This window comes from Carcharodon carcharias, chromosome 6 (assembly GCF_017639515.1).
Source record: "Carcharodon carcharias isolate sCarCar2 chromosome 6, sCarCar2.pri, whole genome shotgun sequence".
In the NCBI taxonomy this organism is placed as follows: domain Eukaryota; kingdom Metazoa; phylum Chordata; class Chondrichthyes; order Lamniformes; family Lamnidae; genus Carcharodon; species Carcharodon carcharias.
In genome coordinates this window covers 71,770,394-71,795,922 of record NC_054472.1, presented here as the reverse complement: position 1 = coordinate 71,795,922, position 25,529 = coordinate 71,770,394, and the positions used below count along the sequence as shown (strand labels likewise).

General features: G+C 42.8%; 1 protein-coding gene across 2 annotated transcripts in view; it reads right to left on the bottom strand.

Moving 5' to 3' along the window:
- Positions 1 to 25,529, bottom strand: part of znf704 (zinc finger protein 704) — a 266,441-nt gene that overhangs the window by 187,648 nt on the left and 53,264 nt on the right. The gene's annotated exons all lie outside the window — the stretch shown is intronic.

Genomic DNA, 25,529 nt, shown 5'->3' with positions numbered 1-25,529 from the left:
CTCACCGCATTTTCTGAACATGTCCCCCACCGTGACTGAGCCATAAAATTCTGCCCTTAATAGGCTGAGCTGGAAGAGTCTGTTTCTTACTACTTGTGTCCTATCCAAGCAGTCCACACGACAGGGTTAATTTGTGTGGTTCCACTCCACTCCCAGTATGAAGTCTCGCTAGACCAGGTTCAAGATGTAGCCAGAACCATCTCAGTGCACGTTCACTTTGGTACAGTGAAGTTCCATAGTGAGCCCCCACTGTGACAACAGAATTTTTTCAACAAGTTCATTACAAATATGGACTCTTTAGTTTTGCATTGCTCTCCAATGATGTCACGCAGATTTAACAATATGAGTTATGGAACCACGATGCCAAGCTAGGAAGAAAGGGATTCAACTGAGATCTCCTTGTTCCTAACATTCTACCACCAGATTCCTTGCTACCACCGCAATTAGGGGGCACAGTTTAAAAATAAGGGGCCTCCTATTTAAGATGGAGATGAGGAGGAATTTCTTCGCTCAGAGGGTTGTTAGTATTTGGAACTCTCATCCCCAGTGAGCAGTGGAGACTGGGTCATTGAATGCATTCAAGGCTAAGTTAGACAGATTTTTGATTGACAAGGGAGTCAAAGGTTACAGGGGCCCGGCAGGAAAGCAGAGTTGCAGCCACAATCAGATCAGCCATGATCTTAATAAATGGTGGAGCAGGTTAGAGCGGCTGAATGGCTTTCCCTTGCTCCTATTTCTTGTGTTCTTGTGAAGACATCGTAGGACAGTGAGATTCAGACATAAATTTCTCCTCTCCCCCAAGGTAGTGTCTTATGTTGGGGTACAGACTCATGGGTGCAGGCATTTATTAGGTTTCTTGTCTTAGGTGGCTGTTCTTCAAGTGTGAGGCTGGCCAGTGAGTATCCACTATCTGACCAAGGAAGGCCTACAGACTTGCCAAATCCTCCCCCATCCAATACCAATACCTATGTGCCTTACAGTACAAAATTTCGACTGGTTTTCTTTTGACTCCCTAACATAGACTTTGAGGCTAATTATAGTGCCCCAACTGCTGGTCCAACTGGGAACAACCAATTCAGCACCAATAAAGGGTTGAACCTACAATCTTCCAAATCTACATGGATCAGTACCACACCAGCTGGCACATTTGCTCACCAGGTGGCAGTAGATGCCAGTATTATAGCTGACACTATGCCAGTTCCAGTACAAAACTAGTTGCCTCGTTGGATCTAATGCATTCAGCCATTTCCTGATATGGTGCGCAATGAATTGAATAGTCTGACTTCTGTTGAATCCAGAAGGTTATGAAGTGCCTAACTGAAAAATGAGGTGCTGTTCCTGAAGCTTACATTGAGCCTCAGTGGAACAGTGCAGCAGGCCAAGGACAGAGGTGTCAGAGTGAAAGCAAGGTGAAGAATTAAAATGATAGTTCACCGGAAGCTAGGATACAACCTTCCACATCAGTACTTCTGAGATGTCTTCTTTTTTTCCTCAACCGAGAAGTCCACCTCCACCATGATTGACAGGACCCTCGACCGTGCCCACCACATTTCCCATACTTCTGCTCTCAACCCTTCCCTTGCCTACCAGAACCATTATTCTCACCTTCCACCCCACCAGCCTAAGTATTCAATGGATCATTTTCCACCATTTCTATCACCTTCATCGTAATGCCACCAAAAAACACATCTTCCCCTCCTCTCCCTTTTTAGCCTTCTGAAGGGACCGTTTCCTCTATGATACTCTGGTCCACTCCTTAGTCATCCCACAACACCCCACTCTAGTTCTCATGACACCTTTCCATGCAAGTGCAAGAGATGTAACGCCTGCCCTTTAACCTCTCTCCTCACTGTCCAAGGTCCTATACACTCCTTCCAGGTGAATCAGAGATAAACGTGTACTTCATTCAAAACAAAAACAGAATTACCTGGAAAAACTCAGCAGGTCCAGCACCATCGGCGGAGAAGAAAAGAGTTGACGTTTCGAGTCCTCATGACCCTTCAACAGAACTGAGGTCATGAGGACTCGAAACGTCAACTCTTTTCTTCTCCGCCGATGGTGCTGGACCTGCTGAGTTTTTCCAGGTAATTCTGTTTTTGTTTTGGATTTCCAGCATCCGCAGTTTTTTGTTTTTATCTCTGTGTACTTCATTCAGTCTAGTCTGTATTCACTGCTCACAATGCGATCTCCTCTATGCTGAGGAGACCATGCAGATTGAGTGACCTCTTTGCAGAGCATCTTCTTTCTGTTCACAGCATGACTCTGAGCTTCTGGCGGCCTGTCATTTTCATTCTCCACCTTCTCTCAAGCTGACATCTCTGTCCTTGGCCTGCTGCACTATTCCAGTGAAACTCAACATAAACCAGGAACAGCAATTTAGCTTTCAATTAGGCACTTTACAGCCTTCCAGACTCAACACTGATTTCAACAATTTTAGACCTTAAAACTGTCCCCATTTTGTTTCTTTGTCTTTGCCTGTTTTGGTTCTTTTCTCTCAGTTAGCAGCACACCTGCTCTATGCACATCTTTTACTTCTTCGTTTCTTTTCTTGCTCCATCACCATTCTCTTTTGCCCTGGAGGACTAACTTTTCTGACATTCAATCTCTCCTGTCATCCACCCTATCACACACCTTTTTGCCTATGTTCCACCCACCCCTTGGTCAAAACCTATTACATCTCTAATGTTTCCTAGTTCTGATGAAAGGTCACAGACTTGAAACATTAATTCTATTTCTCTCTCTACACAGATGCTGCCTAAACTGCTGAGGATTTTCCTGCATTTTTTTGTTTTTATTTCCGATTTCCAGTATCCGCAGTATTCTGCTTTTTGATTAGTCTGGCATCTGTGATGGGGCAGGAAAGAAAAAAAAGTCACAGGAGGAACCTGAGAAGCATCATCCACTCGACATTTCTGGTTGAAGATGGCTACAAACCCTTCAGTCTTGTCTTGCACTCGTGTGTTGACTTCATCCATAGTTGAGGATGGGGGTTGTTCATGGAACCTCCTGCTCCAATAGTTCCTTAATTGTCCATCATGATTCACAATTGGACATGATAGAACTGCATAACTATGTCAATAATCCAATAGTTGTGGGATCACTTAGCTCTGTCTAAAACATGGTGCTTTCATTGCCTAGCATGCATGCAGTCCTGTGTTGTAGCTTCACCAGGTTGGCACTCATTTTCAGGTATGGATGATGCTGCTGCTTTCTACATTCTTTACTGAACCAGGTTAGTAACCTGATTTAATAGTGATGGAAGAATGAGGAATATGCCGGGCCATGAGGTTACAGATTGTGGTGGAATACAATTCTACTGCTGCAGAAGGTCCATAGCGCCTCATGGATGTCCAGTTTTGAGTTGTCAGATCTGTTCTTATTCTCTCACAATTTGCACAGGCAGAAATGCCACACAACACGATGTGTGAAAGCATATATTGGTCTCTATAAGAACCGTAGTATGATAGTCATACCTACCAATATCATGGATAGATGCATCTGCAACAGGTTGACTGGTGAGGATGAGATCAGATTGGTTATTCCATCATGTTGGTTTTCACAAGCGCAGCCCTTCAGGACTTGGGTAGTTCAGTCAGTGCTTGTGTTATTGAGCCATTTCTGTTGATTGAAATTGAAGTTCCCCATCCCAAGTGTGTTTTGTGCCTTTGCTATCCTCAGTGCTTTTTCCAACCAGTGTCCAACATGGAGGAATATGGATTCATCAACTGAGGGAGGGTGGCAGATGATAATCAACAGGCAATTTCCTTGCCAATGTTTAGATCTGATGGTATACCAGATGTGGCAACACAGTGATGGGTCTGTCCCGCTGGTGGGACAGATCATAGCCGGAATGGTGATGGAGAGCTCTGGTACACTGTCTGCTAAGTATCAATCTGAGAGTATGACTTGTCATGAACACTGAATTTTACAAGATGATTGTGTTTTAAAATCCTTTTAACTTAAAGTAAAACAAATAGTTCTGAAAAGGGGGACGGTGAATTCCTGGTAAACATCGCAGTTCGGAGGAATGCCCATGTTATCTCAGATTTCCATGGAAAGAGAAACTCAAATAGAAGTGTTGAGTAGCAGTTTTAGCACCTTTCACGGGACCACACAGTACAGAAGAAAAACTGTTTCTGAGACGCAGGCAGCAGGGAGAGAACAAAAACTGTGCTATGGACTAACAGGGAGAACTGCTTGTGTTAGAGACAAAGCAGGATGCTTTTAATTGTTCAGTTTCTGTTCAAAGGAAAGGGAACAGAACAGGAGGGCTCCTGAAGATTTAGGGAACAGGGAGCATGAAGGTGTGCCTAGCTGATGATAATCGGGTCTAGAAAACTCAGACAGATTGGAACGATTGTCAAAGGACACTGGAAATTTTGGCTGCGCATGGCAAGCAGAGGTGAGCCTTTGCTGGAGAGCTGGGATTGACAATGAGACTGTTTCTTTAATGCTACTTATCTGTCAGTAGTGTGGCATAAAGTGAGTCTTTTATAAGGCAGGTTTGGTTGCATTGGTTGGTTAATATATTTACCCTTTTTCTTTAGTTTGATATATTAGTTGCCTGTTAATTAGTGTTTAATCAATTGATTTTATTTTGATTGTTACAGTAAAAGTCTTAAAAAGTGAAATTTTGTCCATCGGTTTCTTTCCATTGATAGGGTGGAGATTCCTTCCTTATAAAGAGTTGTCAATGTCTACAGGGATAATAGCAGACTATGTTAGGATGTTGCTTGATGGTCTGCAGAACACCTCTCTTAACATTGGTACGAGCCTTCAGATGTTAGCAAGGAGGATTTTGCAAGGTCGACTGGGCTGGTTATGCTTCTGTCACATCTTGATTCAATGCCTAGGTCACAGTCAAGTGGTCAAATGTCGTTCTTGTTTTTCTTTCTAGCAATTTGGTAGAACTGTGGCTTGCTTGGCCACTTCTGAGGGCAATTAAGAGTCAACCACATTGGTATGGGATTGGAGGAACATTTAGACCAATCCAGGAAAGATCAACAGGTTTCCTTCCCTAAAGGACACTAGTGAACCAGTTGCATGTTTATGACAATCCGACAGCTGCATGGTCACTTTTACTAAAACTAGTTATTTTGCTTCCATTTTTAAAAACAACTGAATTAAAATGGTTAACCCGCCAGAGTGAGTTTTGAACTCATCTTCTTCTGAATATTAATAGTACAGTAACATTATCAGCACCATGCCAAGCATGTAGAGAAAAAAAACCAGCATAAATTCATACCTGCCACCCAAAAGTATGACTTTTATCTATATATGCATTCCTTTATATTTTATACCAGTCTCACTACCAACAACAGGTTATGGTTCACTGCTAGGAACAAAGAAACACCTATGATTTCTTCAGAAAGTCCTGTTAGAAACTTACTGAACCCTGAGGCTGAGTTTCAACCCTCAATCTCTCCTACTTGAAGTGCTCCAATTCACTGTGCCACTGAGTGTCAGGCACCAACTCAGCACCTTGTCATATCCTCAGAACATATCAAAGCATTTCAGAATTAATAAATTACTTTTGAAATGCAAAAAAATACTTTTTTGTTGTTATCTAGACAAACGCAGTAACTAATTATACACAGCAAGGCTTCACAAATAGCTAATGAGATGAAAGACTAGTTAATCTAGGTCTGTTGGTGGTTTTAGTTGAGGGAGGAATATTGGTCAGCCCACTGGGAGAACTCCCTCCTCTTGTAACAGCTTCTTGAGCTGAGTTGTGCCATGAGGGGGAGACAGCAAATGAAGGCATGATACTAAGTTACAAATGAACCGATAGGTCATCCTGGACTGTTCTTGAACCAATCTCTGAGGAATGTACAAGAGCAATAGAGGCCTGAAGAAGGCTGCCTGTCTTGCCAGGGAGTGGTGCAAATAAGGGTAAGGAAAGAATAATCAACAAATAAATCAGTCCTTCCATGTTGTTCCACAGGCATTCTAGACTTGACATGCTTCCGTTCATAATAAAGGTTTGCTGTTAACATACAGCACTTTCTAAGAAAGAGGTGGAACAGTTGGCTGTGTGCCACTGCAAATGACAGGGCTCCAATTGAATGTTTGCCACTGGTGACAAACTGAGTGAGTGGTTACAGTTATCACTGGCATATGTTCTGTTCTACTAGCACTATTTTAACACTGTTGACTTCTCTGAAGGCTTAGTGATTAAATGCACAGTGTGGTACTGTGCCATACAGATCAGGAAATTCCCTGTTTTTTTTTGCTAGATGACAGGTGTCTGGAGTGTGTGGATTCTTGGTGAGCAGACCATGGGCTTTGCTCTGATACTTTTCCACAATCAGACTGCCAGCCAGCTCTTTGTCTAGGTTCATTTGTGCAAAATTAGTGCTTTACAATAAACAGAGGACCCGTTTAACAGTCAACAACTTCAGATATAGAGGGGAGTAAACTAGAGGGAAAGAACCTTTATTAATATTGATGCATTGTCCATAAATAGCTCAGCTGGCTAAGAAGAGTGCTCAGAGGAAACAGAAGCTGTGAATGGTGCACCTTCTCAGCGTGCTGTCTTCCTGTGCTGTAAATGTGACACAGACTACCACCCAAAGTGAAGCCCCTGAGCCACATCCAGCGATACTTAACACAGAGCTGGCCACCATGGCACAAACTATTGTCTTACAAGTCGGAAGGCTGCCACCACCCACAAATAGTGACATAATCCTCCCCTCATCTATGAAATATAGGGCCGTAACTTCCGAACTCCAAGGCAGTGTAACTGGGGGGGTACCCTCAAGACGCACTGGGGAACCCCACCCCTCTCCACCCTCCTTGGAAGTTCCCAGGTAGGGACTGCACGGCAATTGCCCAGGAAGTGCAAAACTTCCAATGAGTAATTACCCTGCGCTATCCAAAAATGTGATTTAAATCGCAAACTTCAGATGGTTCAGACTATCTTACATCAATGGTTACCCAGAAAAAGTTAGGAGAATTAAAATCACTTCTAGCTTCTGGGTAACTATTGTACAGACCAACGCCAGCACCTCCCCCGCCACCAGACACACACACACACACACAAACACACACACACACATCCCTGAAACCGCAGGGGACACTCCCCACCACCACACCAACCAACCCACCCACCCACCCCCTTTCAGCAACTCCTCCCAAACCCCCAGTGGGCTCCCCCCATCCCCCTGACTACAACCCCCCTCCATGGAACTCAAAGAGAGTGTGGCCTCATAGCGTCCAACTCTAAAGCCCTTGAAAGAAGGCCCTGGGAACATGCTGCCCCAGCGCAGTTCTTACCCGGCCTGAGATGAAAGGTCGGGTGGGAAAGGGTTGGTAAGATTTCAAGGTAAAAATCTAGGAGTGGAGTAGCAACCCGACTCCGATTGGGCCTGAACTTATGTGGAGTGGCAATGTGTAGAACTCTCAGGAGAAGCCAAACATGTACAACAAGACTGCCACTAATTCACAGGCTAAAACTGATACACATCTGAGTTTGAACTGGACAGTCGGACTCTTGACTGAGTACTTGGAAATTTCTGAAATCTAAATCAGGCTACATAATATGAAAGTACAAGGACTATTTTCATTTTGCTTTGCTGTATTTTTAGCTGCAAATGGGGTGAAAGCAGAACAAAAATAAATTTAAAAATAAAACTGCTGACTTATTGCTGGAGATCAGCATGTTCCCTTTTTTGTGTAGATCATGATTTGAGTGGTCTGCTTCCCAGTGGAAGCAGGTAGGGGCCTCATTAGTATACATAAACATGCTTCAAATGATGTTTAGGACCCTCCAATGTGATTTTGGTGGCAATGAGCACTAGCATTGCTGCTTCAATTTACAAACCATGGACCGTACAGGTTAGGCGGCCATTAGCAAAACTACTTAAAGGTACCAGTATCACTGCTGCGGTCAGTTAAAGCTGTAATTAAGTCTAGCAGTGATATCTTCTTCATTTTTTCTGGTATTTTTATACCTTAAAAGGCTTTAAGTTTTTAACTTTCGTTTATTTATTCACGGGATGCAAGCCCACCATGGCACAAAACATTGTCTTACATTGCCCATCCCTAATCACCCTTGAGAAGGTGATGGTGAGCAGTCTCCTTGAACTGCTGCAGTCGATGTGGTCTAACTACACCCACAGTGCTGTTAGGGAGTTTCAGAATTTGGATGCTTACAAATTTCATTATCAACAAGTCACACAACTCAAACCATGATCCCAGCCCAAGCCCAATGTTTGCCCTTGTCCAAAAATGGTAACATTCACCATTCTTGGCCTCTTGTATCTATTAATTCAAGCCTTCAGGAACTTTGACGTGTGAAATAAAGCTACAGCAGTAGGATGGCATGAGATGGCTTGTACTTGCAACCTCTCAGTGGGGCAGAAAAGTGACCAACTGCAGAAAAGCTAAGTAAGAACCCAAGAAAAGCTCACAAAGTCCCCATCACAAAGACTGGAGACACATTGCTCAGGAACAATTCAAAAATAGAAAGAAATATTAAATGAAAATCAAAAGGTGTCTATAAAACACATTCACGCTTTATTTTGATGTTTTCAATCAGCAGCCTAGCTGCAACCAGTAACTCTCACTGCAAGAATTGCAGACACAAATAGCTATGCCAATACAGCATGGCACAGAACATCTATATTGCAGATTACTGAGCTTAAAGCTCCTCAAGAGCAGATAATCGCATGGACCAATGGGCCCCAATAAAACTCACCATAACGCAGAAAAACTGCATACAACTGCTGGATGAAAAACACTCCTGCATTTAAAAATATTGTCAGAAGGGGGCGAGGGAGAGTCTGCTGATTTGTTACAAAATAAATGATGACAATTTTGTTGCATTATGCTTTCGTGGGTGGGGCACATAGAGGCCATGAATGTTCTTGGATCCAGGATTTCAAGGATTCTTAATGCGCCACCGCACCTGCTAACACCATTTTTCCATGGTCTAATTGCCCAGTCGGTTACGTACATTTATTTTTAAGAATTGCAACAAGGATAAGGTACGCATTAAAGATGATCCAGGGCACAAAAGTAACAACAGAAAGCTACCATTGTCAATGTTTGCATCTTTGTAAACCACAATTAGTCTGGCATTTCAGTTAACTGGAATATTAACGTATAAAGACTCCATTGAGTCTTCATGATAAGAATTCACTAAACAGGTTATAGCATCAGCCAAGATGAAGGGTTTTATTACATTGCAAATAAGCTTAATTTTATTTGATGACAGTTATTTACATAACCACTAGTCAAATAGCTATTCTACAGAAACAAAATAGTACAGATGCTGGAAATCTGAAACAAAAAAACCCAGAAAATGCTGGAAATACTCAACAGGTCAGGCAACATGGAATCAGAGGCAGAAGGACAGATTTTTGCCTCTTCATGGAAGTGAAAATCGGGTCACAAAACATAGTTTTTCTTGCAAACAAAAATTATTTTCCTGTGCCTTCCTGACCTCACTCCCTTTTTGTGTGGCCTTTTCACAGGTGGGAGGGCACCAGGTGCAAAACGCACAAGCAACTCTTCTGAAGTCAGGATCCCCATTGTGAGGACCACAGGAAAATTATATTTCCTCCTGCACAATAATTTTGTGTGCTGGCCTAAGTTTCTGAAGTCCCAAAAAACACACCTCCTTAGAGAGTTTAGATTCTCAAGGGGAAGTCTGCTGAGGATTTAGGACCATTCTGACAGGTAACGTAAAATGTTTTGACATATTCAAATATCACTATTAGATACTGTTTTGTAATGTATTTTAATGTAATGATTCGTGATATAGATCTGTCCTTAGAAAGGGAACTTGATCATTACATTGACCAGAATTGTTTAAGTATTGATGTGCACTACATTACTTTTTCCATTGGAGCAAGTGCCATGATTCATTCAAAAATGTAGAAAAATGTGTTGGCAAACCCTTCTGTCATGTTATGTTCTGAGATTTGAATGTATAGACAGCTCTGACTTAGACAAAAAATATCCTCTGCTGTTGAATGCTAAAAAAAAACTAAGCACCTGCTCCACTCCGTTGATTGACAGGTAATTGCTTTGAAGTGGAAGTACAACACCACCAGTTCTTTTAATTTCAGGGCCTTGTAGCTGTAATGGTTTGTTTTGATAGCTGTGGCTATTATGAATGCTTGACTGAGTTCCAAAAGTTAAGAATAGCCTGAACTGATCAGGTAGTCTATTGATACCTCTGCTCAGAGGAATGACTGGCAGTTTAAAGAGGCTGTGGTTTCTTGCTACATGGTTTTTATTTACACAACTTAATAGCTACTCTTTAAGCCCTTTTTCTATGGAAATGTAGTTTTTTTGCAGCATCAATGACATATTTTTGAATGAGAGTTTTATTAAAATGTCACAGCTTTAATTTTTAAACATATGTATTTAAAAGAATTCCCACTGCTATTGTATGGCTCCTTGGGACTTGACGTAGCATTTACTGCACGAGTGGCTATGCAGGACAGATGGGAGAATGGAGAGCACATCGGTGATCTAAGAGGGCATGGGGTTGGCTGGGGTGAGGGGAGAGGTTTAGGGGATGTTATGATCAGGTGAGGAAGTGTCAAATGGCTCCCCTCTTTTCCCAGTCCTCATTTGACTGCAACAGGTTTTTTTAAAGTTTGTCAATTCAGTGAGTGTTTAACTGCTTACTTGCTGCGATTGTAAAAGACACACAGAGACAGGTTTTCTTGAGCTTCTTAAAAAGAGGATGGTTTTTGTTGTACTTAACCTGGGTCCAAGTAAAATAATAATAATGCTCCGACTTTCTCACAGCCACCACCACCCCCCCCGCACCCCCAACCACACACACGCGCACACACACACACACACACGCGCGAACACACACACGTAACGGTTCTCATAGGCTGGATCTGGGCTGAACTCGGTGGTTCTTCTCACTTCAGCGGCAAGGCGATTTAAAGATGTAAACAGATGATTTGTCTTTTCTTCTGAAGACAGCAGCTGCTGGGTTGAGTTCTTTAAAAAACATCTCTGCCTTTACCAAACAGATAGTCAGAAATAGCAAACAGGGATCCAGCTTGTAAAAATCGATGGAGAAAGAGACCCACACAGGGATCTTCTGTACCATTCGTTTCCAGGCAGGCTTGTTTCTCCCTGGTGCTTGGAGTAAGAAAGGTTGGTTAAATACTTGATCAATATTTCCATTGTCCATATAAATGATTCGAAGTTAGAAGCCATTGCTACACAACGGGGAATGTTTGGTGACTATTCACATCTACTTATGATGAACTAGTTTCTCTTCAGCTCTCTTTAAGTTTCAAGTTCAGAGATAGTGAGTCTGGAAGTCCATAGATTTTGAGGTTTGTTAATTCCATGGATAACAAAAGATGTTAATTACACAGATGTCCATTCAAGGAAGACCACCCCACCCAGGGTAATTTAATGACGTGAGGTAATTTTGAGTCTGCAGAAATTTCAAAAGTCAACTGACTTTTGACAACCTCCTTAACAGCTTTCTGTTTTAGTCCTTAAAACTTCGTCAGTATTTCCCAGCCCCTAAATTCAAAAAGTCATTTTTTGATAAAGCATGGCTTCATAACAGAGGTCTTTAAACGATGTTGGGAGCTGGGATACTGCCTCCAAGAACCAAAGCAAGCTATCTAACCAGCTGGCCTCTGCAACCACACTCCTCCCACATTCCATCACAGCTGGTGAACGGCACTGCAATCCTGAACCCTGCATGAAAAAACAGAAATCCTGGGCAAAGTCAGTCATGAGTTGGGTTTGCACTTTGGAAATCAGAGAAGGGTCCGGCTCATGTTTTGCACATCGGACAAGAAAATTCAGCCTGGAGTTAACATTTGAGGTCAATGTTCTTTCATCTGAACTGGGAAATGTCCTATTATTTCCTACATTTAAATCCTATAGAAGCACCTATTCTGCAAATTGCGAAGTTCCTGTTTGAGTTGGTTTATCAGTTAGGCAAAGGAGATTACAAATAAAGTTTTTTTGACTCCAAAATTACATTTCACTATCTATGGGGTGCATATGTAATCCCATGATGACGAATTTCTAAAAGGAACTAAGAATTTGTCAATAGGAAGTCATGTATACATTGGTTTGAAGTTATAGCAGTGAAAGTTAATGTGAACAATAACGTTGAAGTCTAATCCAGGAACAAAATGGCTATTTATAGTGTGCACACATATGTCTTTAATACAGGTCTATCAAGCATGTCTTTCCTTAATTCAATTTACAGTTAGCCAGAAAAAAATTCTTAAAATGGACTGTACTTTAAGGAAGTTAACATGTGGTCGTTTGTATTCTGACAACACAAACTACTATTGTCCAAAATATTTCATGCAGCTGCAAATGTGGTTAGGCTTGATGCCAGTAAGAGCTAAAATACCACATTACACAACAGTTTTTTCCCCACAATGCATGGTTTCGCAGACTGAAGTCATATTATCCCTAAACAGCCTGCTCACATGCTTCAGTTCCTGATGCATTTTCTTCCTGTTTCTCAATTCTCTCCTCCTGTGCACAAAATAAAGAGGAACTCCACAGGGTTAATCCAGAAATTTAGTGTTAGTGTACTTGTCTTATAGCTAAGAGACAACTAGGTTTAAAAAACAGGCTTTGAGTGATGTTACCTATCACGAGTCTGTATTTTATATTTGCTCTTGGGCATGGGTAATACCATTAAAGCACGACTTATCCATCACTAGTTGCTGTTAAGCCCACAAACTACTGGATTAAATTTCAAAACTTGCTACTGTGGGATTTGAACTCTCAGCCCTCAGATTTCTGGTTAAATGGGAGGGTCAGGTGGCAGGAGTGGTGGTGGGCAGGGAGAGGGAGATAGACAGATATCTTGGTTTCTATGCCGCATGGGGTAGTCCTGTGTAATAGAGCCTCACCAACTTCAAAATATAGAACGTGGAGCATCACTGAGGCATACATGGAGAGGAGGTCAGTGGCCTAGGCGGATCTGCCCCACTAATGAAGATGTATGGAGCAGAGTCAGGAAGTCACGGGTGAATTCATAAGTGGAGGAAAAGAAAACTCCATAACGCTGAACAGAGAACACCACAACGATTTTAAGGGCTAACACATTGAACAAACAAACAACAATATCAAACAAGTGGCCTCAGCAAAATACACTGTGCACACCTTCAGGCATAAAACTTAACCCTAACCCTAAAAAAAAATTCCACATCAGTTCCTGACAAATATACAGCATACTGTACTCATGGAGGTAGATCTGAAAAAACATCCTATTTCTTTGTACATAATAAAGCAGTATTTTGTGGCCTTCCATATTGACTTTAAATAATGGTCCTCCTGAATAAATGACAGAATCCGCACTACCAACAGAGGTGTCTGAGACTATCAATAAATTAACAAGCCAACTACTTTACAAATCTCGGACTAATTCCACAGCATTTAGCACTTATTCTGATAAATATATTTCATAAAATTGTAACTTTAAAAAATGTAAGAAACCCAGAAAAGAAATGTAAGTCCCGTTTTAAGATGTTTTAAGCTGTTCAACTTTAACGTCAGTCGATTAATAGGGCCAGTATCCACATTTAGTGTCAGGGTTTTGGTTTTAACATTTTTCACGCCGGGTCTGATGTAGGATCATGTGGCCCGATTGGCACCATTTTGAAATGGCCTCACCTGTTCCCTGATCCTCCTGGATGCTGCTGATCCTCCCAGTCGCTAGCTCTTCTATTAAAAACTGGTTTAAAAAAATTTGTTTTTTTTTAAATCGCTGGTCGAAACCTCATCCCATCTGTGGGTGTGGTTTTGCAAAAAATGCAAAGGCCGCTTGACCTATTTACCCACTCGCCAACCAAATGGTTCGACAGGCAGCGAAAAATGCTGTTTAATTAATTGATTAAGGGCCTTAATAGGCTTCTTAATTGTCGGCGGGCGCACTGCCACCTCTCAAGCGCACACCAAGCGAAATATCACAAGAGTGCGCGATGACATCGGGCACTACTTTACTCCCATTCGTGACTCATAGATGTTTACAGCACAGAAGGAGCCCATTTGGTCCATCGTCTCTGCACCAGTCAACAAAGATCTGACTACACTAATCCCATTTTCCAGTGCTTGGCCCATAGCCCTGGAGGCTATGGCAACACAAGTGAATATCTAAATACTTCTTAAATGTTCAAGAGTTTCTGACTCAACTGCCCTTTCAGGCAGTGAGTTCCAGACTCCCACCATCCTCTGGGTGAAAAAAATTCTCCTCAACTCCCCTCTTAGCCTTCTACCTCTTACCTTAAATCTATGACCCCTCTACTTATACGCCTCTATCAGGTCCCCTCTCCTTCGCTGCTCCAAGGAAAACAACCCCAACCTATCCAATCTTTCCTCATAGCTCAGACCCTCCAGCCCAGGCAGCATCCTGGTAAAACTCCTCTGTACCCTCTCCTGTACAATCACATCCTTCCTATATTGTGATGACCAGAACTGCACGCAGTACTCCAGCTGTGGCCTAACCAGCATTTTATACAGTTCCAGCTTATCCTCCTTGCTCTTGTATTCTACACCTTGGCTAATAAAGGCAAGTATCCCACATGCCTTCTTAAGCACCTTATCTACCTGCCCTGCGACCTTCAGAGATCTATGGATATGCACGCCAAGGTCCCTTTGATCTTCAGTATTTTCCAGGGTCATACCATTCATAGTGTAATCCCTTGCCTTGTTAGATTTCCCCAAGTGCATTATCTCACACTTTTCCAATTGCCTTGCTCTGCCCACCTGACCAGTCCATTGATATCCTCCTGCAGTTTATGGCTATGCTCCTCACTATTTACCACCCTACCAATTTTCATGTCATCCGCGAACTTCTTGATCATACCCCCTACTTTTAAGTCCAAATCATTTATGTACACCACCAACAGCAAGGGTCCCAGCACCGAGCCCTGTGGAACCCCACTGGAAACAGACTTCCATTCACAGAAACATCCTTCTACCATCACCCTCTGCTTCCTACCTCTCAGTCAATTTTGGATCCAACAAGCCACTTTGCCTTGGATCCCATCAGCTCTTGCTTTCTTGACCAGTCTACCTTGAGGGACCTCATCAAAAGCCTTGCTAAAGTCCAAGTAGACCACATCAAATGCATTACCCTCATCAACACTTCTGGTTACTTCCTCAAAAAATTCGATCAAATTTGTCAAACAGGACCTTCCCTTAACAAATCCATGCCGACTATCCCTGATTAATCCGTGTCTCTCCAAGTGCGGATATAATCTGTCCCTCAGAATTCTTTCTAGTAACTTTGCCACCACCGAGATTACACTGACTGGCCTGGAATTTCCTGGTCCATCCCTTCCTCCCTTTTTTAGTAATGGGGTACACGCCCATCCGATGAGAGAAAAATTCTGCCCCCTGGTACTTTGTACCAGGTTGTGCTATGTCAACCCTCAGTGGTTAAAAAGTTGATAATTATAAACTCAAAGTAAAAGTGAAAAACAAGTATTCTAAACTGCAGAGTTGATATGGTTCACCATGATTAACACAAAAAAATTGTCAAAATAGAATGCCAGAAAGATCCTTGGGAGTTTTCTCCCAACTGACCACTGTTAATGTCATCATAAACCCTATCTGCGTGTCTTTCCCATCAATGTTATGGCAGTTGATAAAGGAGGGTCCCAGCTACATCTTGTAGACTAGAAAGATTCAAGATACGATCCCTTCAAGATACAGTCCTTGTCCTTCCAATTCTGGCATCTTGTGCATCCACAATTTCCTCTGCTCCACTACTGGCAGCCACGCTATCTAAGCCCCAGGCATTGGAATTCCCTCCCTAAACCTCTCTTCCAGATGTTCCTTAAAATTTACCTCTTTGATCAAGCTTTGGCCAAATATCTTGCTTTTGTCTTTTATCCTGATATCTCCTTATGTGGCTTGTTGTCAAATTCTATCTGATTAAGGTCCTGGAAAATAGCAGTGGAAAACAGAGCATTATTTCCCCAGTGTCATTCCAGCTCCTAATTATTCTCCAGCCACACCCATTTAGAAGTGTTTGCAATGGGGTTAATTCCTTGACTGTATGGTCGAAGGTGGTACAAGACCCCAGAATGAGGTAGGGGCTCAGAGCTCCACTGCAGTCGGCCCCAGGTGATTGCCTGTCGCAGGCCAGTTTTATCACTAACATTGCGAGGCTCCATCTCGGCAGGGGGAATCCTACAGGGAGACCACTCTGCATATACAGTGAGCCCCAATACAGGAAAATGGGTCGGGACTGGGTCAGATGGGGAAGGGCATGCAGAGGTACTACACCACTGGAACTCCAGCCCAAAAGACTGGATTCCTTTCCCTTCAGTTTGCAGGCTCAGGTGTGAAATATAGCCAAATGGACAAGGAATCAGAAAGTCATTGCTGACTGTGGTCACAATCTAACAATAAATCACATCTGAAGTAAAAGGTGTCAGGAGAAAATTCAGAATGTCAGGAAAGGAGAAAAAGTATGACACTGTAGAAGTTTGAACTTTTAGTTTCACTTGCTTGAAAACTGCATGTGGTCCTATTCTCAAAGTAATTAGCAATACAGTTCCTTTGATGTGAAATAACTTGACTGTTACACAATTATTTTAAATGGTCAATATGACATACAAAGTAATCGATTCTTCTAGAACATCTATTACTGCATATAGAACATCCGTGTTCTCTACAGCTAAAGGGGTCAACCACGGCTCAGGTGGTAGCACTCTCTCCTCTGAGTCAGGAGGTCATGGGTTCAAGTCTCACTCCAGGACTTGAGCGCAAAAATCAAGAGTAAGTGCTGCACCTTTGGAGGTGCTGTCTTTCAGATGAGATTTAAAAACGGAGGTCCCACCTGCCTTCTCAGGTGTATGGGAAAGATGACATGGCACTATTTCAAAGAAGAGCACGGGAGATATCCCCAGTGTCTCGGTCAATATTTATCCCACAATCAAAATCATAAAAACAAATACATTTGGTCATTATCACTTTGGTGCTTGTGGGAGCTTGCTGTGCGCAAACTGGTTGCTGCATTTCGATTATACTTCAAAAATACTCCATTGTAAAGTGCTTTGGGATGTCCTGAGATGATGAAAGGTGATATACAAATGCAAGTTTTTCCTCTTTCAGAATGTGTCTCAAAACTTTTACTTCAAAGAGGTAACAGCAGTGTTACCGTTGCTATCCAAGAGGTTAAAACAGGAGTTTTAAGCAGTTCAAAATCAAAAGGTTCAGAATCAGCCCCGATTGACTAACGTGCTACTCAAAGTGAAAATTTTCAAGAGACAAAAAGAGGCTGATATTCAATCAGAAACCAAAAGAAAGATTTAGCAATGGTTCTCACATGCTGTCCAAAATGTTTCTGTTATTAGGTAAATTATCCATTGCAGAGTGTTGCTGTTGTCAATCATAAACAAGAGTTCCTTTGAGCTAATGCCAATGATTAACAAAATTGTGGGGGCATCCTGGGGGTCTGCAGTATACTCAGTTGGTGTTTGACCCAACAGTCCTTAGTAAGAATCCAATTGTATGGAGGTTGGAAAAGTCAGTGGAGTGCACTGCCCAGGTTGAAGGCCTTTAATGAACCAGTGTAGAGGAACAACATAGATTGCACTGCGTTACTTACCTAATTGGTAGGCAATGACAGTACCCATGCTGAATTCCTAAAACTTGCTCTAAGGAGTTGGGAAGGATTGGTATGGCTTTGAAATCCCATTCACCTATCAGTCTGAACTCACTGGCCTACAATGGCTCCAGGCCCAAAATATCAAACTCTCTTGTTCAAACCCCTTCATGCCTTTAATCACACAGCCCTCCCTTTCTCATCACTGCAAACTCCTCCAGCCCTTCTGAGAACTCCTCCAATTCTAAACTTGCTCATCCTTCCCTCCCATTGCTCTGCTAGCATTTGCCACTGCTTTTCATCAACAACCACTATGTGCATGTACATACAGCCTTCAACAGATAAACCCTTCCAAAGCACTTCAAAGGAGCATAAGCAGACAAAAATGGACACTGAGCCAAAGAAGGCAGCAGTACATTATTAGGATTTATTATATAAATTGCACAGATCCCAAAACCAGGCACAGGGATTGCAATGTGAGATTAACCCATGCCTGTTGATTAAAATAAAGGAAGCACACCAACTTGGTGCTGACAGCTCATTTGAATGATGTCTGCATGCAGCCAGCGCTAACTATACTGTTCATTGGCTGTATGTGTAAGCAAGGACCTCAAAATCCAATGCCATTCAAAGCTAGCCTGCACGCTATAAGGCTAGCCTCCACCTCTTAAAGGGGAGGTGTGCTGTAACTACAGTAGGTGCTGGTAGCCGCACAGGAAGTGAATCTATCCTGAAAAATTGAGTGGTATGGCGCAACATGGGAGATGTTTGGATGCTGCACTGGAGGTCTTGATGATGTAGGAGAAGAGATGTTCTATATCTACAGCCACAAGGTCGGACGTAAGTACCAAGGATCTGGATGCAGTGCCACAAGAAGTTCAATGATGTCACACAAGTAGCCAAGGTCAGGGAATGGCATCTTCAAGTGCCATATCAGTAGTTCAAGATATAGCCTCCTGACAAGGGATGATATCTGCTGAAAGTTGGCAGCATGGGCCTTTGAAGAACAGGATAAGTGTTTTTAAAAATATACAAGAAAGCAAGCATGTTGCTTTAATAAATGCATTAACCTCAGCATGTGGTAGCTCTGAATTTTACTGGGTGTACCTATTGATGTGGAGGCCAGTTAGCTCAATTGATTTGATGACTTCCATGAGGTTCGGAATAAGGCCAACTGCGTGGGTTCAATCCCTGGTCTGGCTGAGGTAGAATTGGAACCTGCGTCCTTGCCATGCCCCTGAGAGTGGAAGGCAATAGCAAACCGCCACTGACAAAAATCTGCCAAAGAAAATGGCTCAGAATGAAGCATTAGCAGACAATGAGCCAAGGACCTGTCTTCAGGCAGGGCGCACACGAATAACAAACAAACCTACTGATGTGCAACATGGATTGAACCTGAGGGGAGGGGGAGTTGGCAACAAATGTGGTGAGCCAAATAGTCGGGCGGGGGTAATGAAATTGCGAGTGCACAGCAAGGAGGTTTATCTGTAGAGCAGGATAGTCAGAGATCCAACCACGTGTATCATGCTGTTTGCAGATAAGAAGGAAAGCTGCTGCAGGCAAGTTAAAGTTATGGGTCTGGAAATGATTTTTAAAAATTAGTTTTTATGCGATTAATTTCATTTTTTCAGATGGTTGCCATAGCAGCTTAGGGCTTTTTTTCATGAAATGCAATTGGGTGGAAATATTTAGGTTGAAGGAAAAAGCTTTTGCATGGTTAGTGAATAGCATAGAAGAAATAAGATGAAAAAAAACAGATTTAGCCTGTCAAAAGATGTAAATTCACAATCCCAACACAGGGGGAAGATTTCTGCACACGGAGTTCAGGAAAATTGGAAAATTTACAAAAAGCAGGCTGAACATTTTAACACACCTGATATTCCAAGGACATTTCGTGGTTTTCCACCCACGGTGTTTGACAGGGCCTTCAACCATGTCCGGCCCATCTCCCGCGCATCCGCCCTCACACTTTCTTCTCCCTCCCAGAAATATGATAGGGTCCCCCTTGTCCTCAGTTATCACCCCACCAGCCTCCGCATTCAAAGGATCATCCTCCGCCATTTCCGCCAACTCCAGCATGATGCCACCACCAAACACATCTTCCCTTCACCGCCCCCTGGCGGCATTCCGCAGGGATCGTTCCCTCCGTGACACCCTGGTCCACTCCTCCATCACCCCTTACACCTCAACCCCTCCCACGGCACCTTCCCATGCAACTGCAGAAGGTGCAACACCTGCCCCTTTACTTCCAAACACTCCTTTCAAGTGAAGCAGCATTTCACTTGCACTTCCCTCAATTTAGTCTACTGCATTCGTTGCTCCCAATGCGGTTTCCTCTACATTGGAAAGACCAAATGCAGTCTGGGTGACCGCTTTGCAGAACACCTTCAGTCTGTCTGCAAGCATTACCCAGACCTCCCTGTCGCTGGCCATTTCAACACTCCACCCTGCTCTCATGCCCACATGTCTGTCCTTGGCCTGCTGCATTGTTCCAGTGAAGCTCAATGCAAGCTGGAGGAACAGCACCTCATCTTCCGACTAGGCACTTTACAGCCTTCCAGACTGAATATTGAGTTCAACAATTTTAGATCATGAACTCTCTCGTCCATCCCCACCCCCTTTCCAATTCCCCCCCCCTTTTTTTCCAATAATTTATATAGATTTTTTCTTTTCCTACCTATTTCCATTATTTTTAAAAGTATTTCCATCCATTGTTTTATCTCTACCTTTTAGCCTTTTTCGATTCCTTCACCCCAAACACCCCCACTAGGGTTATCTGTACCTTGCTTGTCCTGTTTTCTACCCTTAATTAGCACATTCTTTAGATAATATCACCATCCTCAACACCTCTTTGTCCTTTTATCTGTGACATATTTTGGTTATCTCCACCTATCACTGACCCTGTATCCAGCTCTACTTGTCCCACCACCCACCCTTAAACCAGCTTATATTTCACCTCTCTTCTATTTTTACTTAGTTCTGTTGAAGGGTCCTTCAGACTCGATACGTTGACTGTGCTCCTCTCCACAGATGCTGTCAGACCTGCTGAGTTTTTCCAGGTATTTTTGTTTTTGTTTTTGATATTTCGAAGAGCTCCTTTTCCCAGAGATAACAAACTGAAACAATTGCATTATGAGGATGACAGTGAAGCTCCTATATTTTATAATGGAGGTTCTTAAGTGCAGTGATTAACATGTTTTTCACTCCCAGCATAACAATAGAGTCCTTCCCAACTCAACGGATTCTGGATCTCTCCCTGACATTGCTCAACCCAAATAGAGTTATAGCCTTTGTTTTAACCACCAGCACCTCCTTCCCCTCCAACACCCCGCCAGCCCCCTCCCACCACCATCCCCCCAACCATCCCATTCCCATCACCTTCATCACCCTCGCAACCAAGCAGGAAGGGGTCAAAAGACGGTTATACACATAAAATTCAAAATCCCAGCTCTATTCTGATGCATTCAGGCGTTACCATATTAATGGCAGTGAATCAGGCCCCAGATGGGGCTCCCGCAAAAAGGAGACTGGGGTCTACTGTTATGAAGTGGCAGGTGATGTGTGCCAGGCAGTCCAGATCCACAAGGGAAATGTGGCCATGCTATCATAATGGTTTTGCGATTTGTATTTATTACGAGAAAATTTATTAGGAAGAAGAAGCATACTAAAGGGAGGACGAGGAAACCATGGCTGACAAGGGAAGTCAGGGACAGCATAAAAGCTAAAGAGAAAGCATACAATGCGGCGAAGAGCAGTGGGAAACCAGGGGATTGGGAAGCCTACAAAAACCAACAGAGGACAACTAAAAAAGAAATAAGGAGGGAGAAGATTAAATATGAAGGTAAACTAGCCAGTAATATAAAAGAAGATTGCAAGAGTTTTTTTAGATATATAAAGAGTAAGAGAGAGGCAAAAGTGGACATTGGGCTGCTAGAAAATGACACTGGAGAAGTAGTAGAGGGGAACAAAGAAATGGCGGAGGAACTGAATAAGTACTTTGCGTCAGTCGTCACAGTGGAAGACACGAGTGACATCCCTAAAGTTCAAGAGAGTCAGGGGGCAGAGGTGAGTATGGTGGCCATTACCAAGGAGAAGGTGCTAGGAAAACTGAAAGGTCTGAAGGTGGATAAATCACCTGGACCAGATGGATTACACCCCAGAGTTCTGAAGGAGATAGCTGAAGACCAAGTGGAAACGTTAGCGGTGATCTTTCAGGAATCACTCGAGTCAGGGAGGGTCCCAGAGGACTGGAACATCGCTAATGTAACCCCCCTGTTTAAGAAGGGAGTGAGGCAAAAGACGGGAAATTACAGACCAATTAACCTGACCTCAATCGTTGGTAAGATTTTAGAGTCCATTATTAAGGATGAGATTTCAGAATACTTGGAAGTGCATGGCAAAATAGGGCAAAGTCAGTATGGTTTCATCAAGGGGAGGTCACGCCTGACAATTCTGTTAGAATTCTTTGAGGAGGTAACGAATAGGTTAGACAAAGGAGAGCCAATGGATGTTATCTACTTGGACTTCCAGAAGGCCTTTGACAAGGTGCCGCACAGGAGGCTGCTCAGTAAGATAAGAGTCCATGGTGTTAGAGGCAAGGTACTAGCATGGATAGAAGATTGGCTGTTTGGCAGGAGGCAGAGAGTGGGGATAAGGGGGTCCTTCTCAGGATGGCAACAGTGACTAGTGGAGTTCCGCAGGGGTCAGTGTTGGGACCACAATTTTTCGCTTTATACACTAATGATTAAGATGAAGGAACTGAGGGCAGCCTGGCTAAGTTTGCAGATGATACAAAGATAGGTGGAGGGACAGGTAGTATTGAGGAGCCCGGGAGGCTGCAGAAGGATTTGGACAGGTTAGGAGAATGGGCAAAGAAGTGGCAGATGGAATACAACGTGGGCAAGTGTGAGGTCGTGCACTTTGGTAGGAAGAATAGAGGCATAGACTATTTTCTAAATGGGGAGAGAATTCAGAAATCTGGAGTGCAAAGGGACTTGGGAGTCCTAGTCCAGGATTCTCTTAAGGTTAACTTGCAGGTTGAGTCGGTAGTTAGGAAGGCAAATGCAATGTTGGCATTTATTTCGAGAGGACTAGAATATAAAAGCAGGGATGTGCTGCTGAGACTTTATAAGGCTCTGGTCAGACCACATTTAGAATATTGTGAGAAATTTTGGGCCCCGTATCTCAGGAAGGATATGCTGGCCCTGGAGAGGATCCAGAGGAGGTTCACGAGAACGATCCCAGGAATGAAAGGCTTAACATATGAGGAACGTTTGAGGACTCTGGGTCTATACTCGATGGAGTTTAGAAGGATGAGGGGGGATCTAATTGAAACTTACAGAATACTGAAAGGCCTGCATAGAGCGGACGTGAGGAAGATGTTTCCATTAGTAGGAGAGACTAGGACCCGAGGGCATAGCCTCAGAGTAAAGGGAAGACCTTTTAGAACAGAGATGAGGAGAAACTTCTTTAGCCAGAGAGTGGGGAATCTATGGAATTCATTGTCACAGAAGGCTGTGGAGGCCAGGTCATTGAGTGTATTTAAGCTCGAGATCGATAAGTTCTTGATTGGTAAGGGGATCAAAGGTTACGGGGAGAAGGTGGGAGAATGGGGTTGAGAAACTTATCAGCCATGATTGAATGGCAAAGCAGACTCAATGGACCAAATGGTCTAAATTCTGCTACTATGTCTTATGGTCTTATACAGCAAGCTTTTGCCAAAAGATCTAGAGGCTTCCCCAAGGCTGTTTCACACACACCTGTAGATCTTAAAAGGCACTAGCCCCCCAACACATCCTTCATTCCTTCTTTATATATGATTCTCTCCCTTTAATCTGTAAATTCCATTGTCCTATATGTCTTTGGAAATGTACTTTTTCCATAATATAAAAATCTTTCATGTTGCCAATATGGTCAGTACCTTTTGGGAAAAATAAACATAATAATCTTGCCCTGTTTATCTTGTTAATTATAAACATCCTACCATCCCTCTGAAACCCAAACAACTCCTTCACGGATCTAAAAATGTAAATTTCCTTCACACCTACATGCTAAGGCCTCGTCCATGTTTACTCATTAGCATTTCAAATGCCTTTTACCCCTAATTTACTTTGATAATTTCAAGCTTGCAGCCTATCTGACTCCAATTTAATGAAATCACACAAACATAACAATCTAGACTCACACCCATAAATCTACTTTACAATAAACCACAATAATATTATGAAAATTATTATAGTTTCATGACACTACTCAAGATTCAAAATGATGTCATCAGTGCCACAACCTAATTTTGATGTCAAAGCAGGGAAGTCCTGGGCAGTGAACTTATGGTGGATGGAGTTAACGAAGAGAAGAGACCAAGGTAAGTTTCAAACTTTTCCTCTCTTTGAACTCTTTCTGAGCTGGGTGGAGCAGAATTGCTCCGCCAGGCCCTACATGGGGTCCTTTGGCCTTCCCAGGCCTGGCATCCTCTCAAAAGCAATGCATGAAGGGAATCCCCAACCCTCCCGACCTCCCAATGTGAAAAAGGAGTCCCCAGGCCTCTCCAAAATCCCAAGGTCATTCCACTGATACCACTGCAACCACTGGCTGTCAAGGAACATTCCCTCCCTCCCTCCCCCACACCAAGTCCCCAGAGGCAGCTCTTGTCCGCTGACCAGGTAGAGTCTTATCGGGTATCAGGCAAGGTTCCAGGAAAATTTATTTAAATAAAGCCTTGCCATTAAGATCTGCAGGGCTTGCATATCACCAGACATGGCAGGTGCACCACCCTAGAGCAGGTTCATGCACCTCCTTCTTGCTCCCCCCTCCATAAAAATAAAGGCCTATTTCACTGCTGCCCACCACAGGTCTTCCTCGTTCCCCTATCCAAAAAGGTGCCTCTTATCCAACCTCAAACACATCCCAAGAGGATCTCACTCTGCCTATTGCATTCTTCCACACTTCCTATAGGATGTCATTCTTTTCTCCCTGACAAAGGTCTTCCTCACTGTGAAATCCATCAACCTTATCCCAGTGAAGAAGTAATGCTGCATCTATCACCTTAGGTGTCATGCTTTCCATGTGCTAACAAGTGATAATAGATTCATCTTAATAGTATATAAAAAGAAACATCTGCAGAGATGTTCAAATAACCAGCAGTTGACAGTCTCAAGAAAGTTGCAACAACAATAATTTGTCTTTAATTGACCTCAAGGATTTAATTAAAACATTTCCAAGCAAATGGCAGCTGAGCTATAGACTTTCACAAGGACAGAAGAACCATAGCAGCTAAGCATTACAATGGTAGTCCAGTCCCCAGACTCCCTATGATCCATGACACAGACATTGAACCAGTAATCTCAAAATGTTTCAGTAACTAATGGCTGTCATGCCACAAGAGGTGCTGTAGGAACCCTCCCAAAGAAGTGCGCAGCTGGAACAAGGATTCCTAATGAGACGCGAAGGTTTGGAAGCAATACCAGACTGCTGCCTTTCATCATCAGGGAACTGTTCGAATTTACTCAGGGCTACATTCATTAGCCACTCTCTTCCACAATCTGATACACCCAGAAAGGGAATTTGTTCTCTTATGATTCAATAAATTTAAAGGATAGCAGGAAATCCTCCAAAAAAGTCGAGTTTACACCAAGGAACACAAGCTGGGTGAAAGGAATCTGAGATGTACCAGCATTTTTCAAAGCTTTTTGAGATTTTTCAATAAGTGTTCCATAATATCCATTCCAGACATGCAGCAGTATTCTGCCAGCAAAGTAATTAATTACAATAGCACGGTTACCGTTCTAGCAAATTGATAATTTAGTTTCAATAATGCATCTGGTGTGGCCACCAGCAACTGAAATATGCACTGGGCACAGCCACAAGTTTTTCTGTCCAGAATGTAAAAACAAAGTGGGCTTAAAATATCATTTTATTTCACACAAAGAATCCAAAGAATGGAATGCTTCAA